The sequence below is a fragment of the Gracilinanus agilis genome, chromosome 2, assembly GCF_016433145.1.
Source record: "Gracilinanus agilis isolate LMUSP501 chromosome 2, AgileGrace, whole genome shotgun sequence".
NCBI lineage: Eukaryota > Metazoa > Chordata > Mammalia > Didelphimorphia > Didelphidae > Gracilinanus > Gracilinanus agilis.
Genome location: NC_058131.1, coordinates 643,609,954 through 643,615,953, shown reverse-complemented (window position 1 = coordinate 643,615,953; position 6,000 = coordinate 643,609,954).

The window sequence follows — 6,000 nt, the reverse complement described above, 5'->3', positions numbered from 1 at the left end:
CTGTCCTGAGGGTTGGACGAGGCGCTGTACTTGTACAAATAATAAGTAAGATTGGAGCGTAAAAAGGTAAAGAAAATAGCTAAAAGTTGTAGACAAAGGAAGGGAAGTTGGGTGTCATAGTTAAGTGATAAAAGGCTTTAGATAACGTTTTGTTGTCAAGGAGCTTCACCAATCAATCAATATTTATTAAACTCCTACTGTGTGTTAGGCACTGTGCAAAGAGCTGTAAATACGAAAAGAGGCAAAAAATAGTGCCTGCCGGGGGCAGCTGGGTAGCTCAGTGGATTGAGAGCCAGGCCTAGAGACAGAAGGTCCTAGGTTCAAATCTGCCTTCAGACACTTCCCAGCTGTGTGTGACCCTGGGCACCCTGGGCAAGTCACTTGACCCCCATTGCCTACCCTTACCACTCTTCTGCCTTGGAACCTATACACAGTATTAACTCCAAGACAGAAGGTAAGGGTTAAAAAAATAATAGTGCCTGCCCTCAGGAGTTTACAATCTAAAGGAAAAGACAACATGCAAATAAATATAGACAAAGAAAGATCTATACTGGATAAAAGGAAATAATTAACAGTGAGGAGGCACTGGAATTAAGAGGGGTTGTAGGATTTTTAGTTGGGATTCAAAGGAAACCAAACAGTCAGAAAAGGAGCACATTCCAGGGGGAAAGATGAGACCGTCAAAGAACAGCCAGAGCCAAGAGATGGAAAATTTTGTTCATGGAACAGCCTGGAAGCCAGTGTCACTGAATGGAAGAGATATTATCAGGAGAATAAGATATCATTATGAAGGGTTTTGAATGCCAAACAGAGCATTTTGTAATTGATCCTTGAGGCAATAGGAAGCCACTGGAAAATCATTTAGATGGTTGAATGGAGAAAGAATTGGAGTGGAGAGGGACTGAGGCAGGGACATCCACCAACTATTGCATTAGTCTAGGCATGAAGTGACAAGGACCAGTACTAGAGTAGCAGAAATGGCAGAGGAGAAGAGGAAATTTTAAGAGATGTTGATATGTCTTGGCAAGATTGGATATTGAGGATGAGAGATAGTGAGATGTCTCCCTCTATGGGGAAGGTGGAAGAAGAAAGGGGTTGAGGGAAAAGATGAGTTCTTTTTTGTAAATGTCTACTAGATATCCAGTTCAAGATTTCTAAAAGGCAGTTGGAGATTTCTAGATTGGAGGTCAACAGAGAGTCTGGGATAGGACAAATAAACTTGAGAATTATCAACATAGAAATGGTCATTAAATACAAGGGAAATAATGAGAAAGAAGAGATCCTGGGGCAGAGCCCTGAAGAATACTTGTGGTTAGAGCCCATAATTTGTAGGAAGATCTAGCAAAGTAGAGCTAGAAGAAGTAGTCAGATAGATAGGAGGAGAACCAGGAAGGAATGGTATCCTGAAAACACTAATAGGATTATTAGAATGTAGTATTTAGAGTCACACAGTATCTGTCTTTGAAGCAGTAATTGAATTTAGGTCTTTTTACCTCCAGGTCCAGAGCTCCACCTACTTAGCTACCTAGCTGCCTCTAAGGAATCTACTTGTGATTTAATCAGTATGTGGAATTTTCAGATAAGGACCCTATAAAGGTGGCCATCTCTACAGTGTATAGTCTTAGAAAATTTTAAGTAACTTACCTGGGTTCAGAGCCCATATATCAGAGACAGGACTTGAACCCAGAGTTTCCTGGCTCCAAGGCTCTTGATTCACTATGCCAAGCCGCTTTTCACTCCCAAAATTGTCTAGAAAACAAGGTCCAAAATCTCAGTATGATCATGGAATCATAAACTGAAAGCTGAAGAAGTCATCTAGTCTACTCACTCATTTTACAGATAAGAGACGGGTCTAGAGAGATGAAATAATTTGCCAAAGTTTACAGAGATAGTAAATGGAGAACAGAAAGAATTTTGCAAAGATATCGCTCCACAAGCATTTACTAAGTGCCTACTATGCTACTGGGAAATAAATAGAGCTTAATAACAAAAAAAAAATAACTATCAATTAGTTGCTTGCCCATAGGCCCTGGAAAACACATAGTATCATTCTTTTTCTTAAAAATTCAATTTTATTTTAATTTAGAATTTGGGTTCTTTCCCCTTCTTTTCTCCCTCCCCCAAATGAGAAAGCAAGACAAACAATAAAACACATAGTCAGGTAGTCCATCACCTCTCTCTTAGGAGATGAGTAGCATGTTTCACCATGAGTATTCTGGAATTTTGATTGGTCACTGTGTGGATCAGAGTTCCTAAATTATAATATCATTCTTGAATGTTCCAGGTCATGCACAACTGGAGTTTGTTTAGTTTCCACAGACCTTCCTTATGAAGGGGCAAGGTCGTTTGGATACTAGAACACAATTTGAAACTCAGTATTCCATTCATGATTCCAGCAAACCTGTTATTGCATGAAGATGCAAGTGTCTATATCTGAGATTTCAGCTCAGCCCAGGACATGTTACTCAAAAATTATTGTACACTGGAACTTGTGAAAATTGGTACATTTCCCAGTTTCAGCTTTCCTGTTTCTGGCCAGGACTTCTGATCCATTCTGATCTGCACCTGCTCAAAATGGGGAGAGAAGATTTAGCAACCTGCCCAGCAAGATATTCTGATACCAGCTCAACCCAGCAGTCCTCTGATTTTCTCCATTGCATCCCTTCTGCTACCACCTATATGATCTCGATTCCTGTGACTGCTTCCTCTCTCATTCCTCAGCTCCAAAACAACCACAGCTTGGGAGGATGAAGGGGAAAGAGTCAATTATCTTTTATTTTTCCCTGCAACAACAGCAATTTTACTTTCTTCCTTCTGACCCCCTCCCCTCTCACTTCCTTAAGTTCACCGTATTCCATCTTTTCTTTCTTTGAACAAGGGACATTCTGTGCTCCTCCTCTCCAATTTCTTCAAGTGTCTTGCAATCCTATTCTCCATCCTTTTATCAGGGGACTCCTGCTTTACAGGGAACATTGAGGCCATCCATCATATGTGGGTTCTTCTCTGCTATACTGCACCTCAGAACTCCCATACACCTCCCTTCTTTTCTTGTTTTTGGTTTTTCTTTGTTCCAGCTTCTAAGGAAGAGGTGGCCTTCCTCTCTACTAATATCAAACTCTCTGTTTTGCCATGGATCCATCATTCCTTCCTATTTTTTTAATTTAAAATTTTAATTTAATTAATTTAGAATATTTTCCCATGGTTACATGATTCATCTTCTTTCCCTCCCCTCCCACCCCTCCCCCTGTAGCTGACACACACTTCCACTGGGTTTTACATGTATCATTGATCAAGACCTATTTCCATATTATTGATAATTGCACTAGGGTGATCATTTAGACTTTAGAGTCTACTTCCCCAATTATATCCCCATCAACCCATGTGATCAAGCAGTGGTTTTCTTCTGTGTTTCTACTCCCACAGTTCTTCCTCTGAATGTGGATAGTGTTCTTTCTCATAAGTCCCTCAGAATTGTCCTGGATCATTGCATTGCTGCTAGTAGAGAAGTCCATTACATTTGATTGTTCCACAGTATATTGATCTCTGTGTATAATGTTCTCCTGGTTCTGCTCCTTTCACTCTGCTTTAATTCCTGAAGGTCTTTCCAGTTCACATGGAATTCCTCCAGTTCATCATTCCTTTGAGCACAATAGTATTCCATCACCAACAGATACCACGATTTGTTCAGCCATTACCCAACTGAAGAACATCCCTTCATTTCCCAATTTTTTTGGTACCACAAAATGTGAGGCTATAAATATTTTTATACAAGTCTTTTCCCCTATGATCTCTTTGGGGTATAAAGCCAGCAGTGGTATGGCTGGGTCAAAGGGCAGACAGTCTTTTAAAGCCCTTTGGGATAGTTCCAAATTGCCATTCAGAATGGTTCTTCCTATCTTTTCTGGAATCTTGTCTCTCAGCCTCTCATCATCCATCTACTGGCTCCTCCCCAACTGCCTACCAACTTACCCATTTCTTAAAAAACTTTCCCATTTCACTTGACCCTGACATCCTCTCAGACATAATATCTCTTTCATAGTCAGATGTTATATATTTATAGTTATTATATGTATGTGTGTATGTATTTATGTATTTATTAACATCCATACTTATTCCCTCTGATTCTTTACCACCCACTCACTTTTCTTCTCCTGGCAATCTGGTTTTTATAGCAATAGTGAAATTGCTCGTCAGAAGGTTATCAGCTAAATCCATTAGCCTTTTTTTTTAGTTTTCATTCTGCTTGATCTCTAAGCAGCATTTGACATAGCAGTCCCTTCCTCTTTTTTTCTCTTTTCCTGGGCCTTTAGACACTATTGTCTCCGCCCCCTCAGCTCCTTTGCTGGGTCATTATCTTTTTTTCCCCATTCCTATTTCAGCCTCTTGGATATGGTGTGCCAAAAATCTCTAGTTGTTAACCTTACCTGGCCTTTGGTTTATGCTCATTCTTTTGGCCCAGATCCTTTTTTATGTCCATACTCCTTCCCTCCACATACATTGTCTTTAGGCTGGAAGCAGAGCAATATTGTCTGTTGTTGAAGCTGTGAATTGGCCCTAGAAAATAATTTGGAATTATATTTTCTCCCCCAAGGTGATTAAGTTATTTATACCCTTTGACATAGAGACCTCACTCTTGGAAGATACCACCAAAAAGTCAGACATAAAGAAAGATCTGGGCATATAGTCAATCATTCATTCATTGCAAATGGGAAATTACTGAGTTTGATTTTGGAAAAGTTGAATTTGAGATGCTAATGAGACATATAGGTAGAGATGTTATTAAGAGTGCTATATGATGGACACAAAGCTCAATGTTAGGGATGCAAATTTGAAAAAAGAAAGATATTTCTTGCCCTCAGTCAATCAATCATGTTTGTTAAGAGCCTATATGTGCCAAGCTGGGTAGCTAGGTGGTACAGTGGATAAAGGGCCAGGTCTGAAGTTAGGAGAACATGAATTCAAATCTGGCCTCAGAAACTAGCCATGTGACTCTGGGCAAGTTACTTAACCCTATTGCCTCAGTTTCCTCATCTGTAAAATGCACTAGAGGCACTTTAGCATCTTTGCCAAGAAAACCCAAATGGGGTCACAAAGAGTTAGACATGACTGAAAAATGACTGAACATGTGCTAAGCATCATGCTAACTGCTTAAAGACAAAATATAGTTCTTGCTCTCAAGGAGCTTACAGTCCATTGGGGGAGACAGCATGCAAACAACTATGTATAAAAACTATATAAAAGATGAATTGGAAATAATCACCAGAGGAAGGAACTTCAATTAAGAGGAACTGGAAAAGACTTCCTATACAAAGTGGGATTTTTAGATAGGATTTAAAGGAAAACAGGGGAGTCAGCTGAAGAAGATGAGGAGAAAGAGCATACCAGGTATGGGAGATAGCCAATGAACATGCTTTGGCAGCAATACCCTCCAGCAGATGAAAACAACTGAGTTTAGGACTTCGTAGGAAAGAATATATTAGATTGGTAATTCTGTAAATTCACTGGAATGAGGAGCTCCTACCTGGCAATTCCTTTTACCAGGACAAACTGGTACTATCACTGAAATGTAGTCTTAGGGCTTGCACAGAATACTAAGAGATTATCAGTAGAGATGTGAAAGTATGAAGGATGTATGGGTTCAGGGAAGAAAATACTAACTTTCATTTTGGAAGAGTTGAATTTGAAATGCTAATGAGATACCTAGGTAGTGATGTCCAGTTGGTGGTGTAGGAACAGGAGTCATTTATAAAGAGATGATGAAGATGAAGAGGAGGAGGAGAGAGTGGATAAAGAAAGAAACATGAAGAAGATTCAGGGCACAGACTTAAGAATACAGTCATTTAAGGGGCAGAAGACTGATAATATCGCTAAGGAAACTGAGAAGTGTTCAAATAAGCAGGAGAACCAGGAGAGAGCAGTATCTGGAAAGCAAAGTTGGGGAAAGGTATTCAGGAGGTAGTCAAAAGCCACAGACAGTTCAAATATGTAGAATACTGAAAA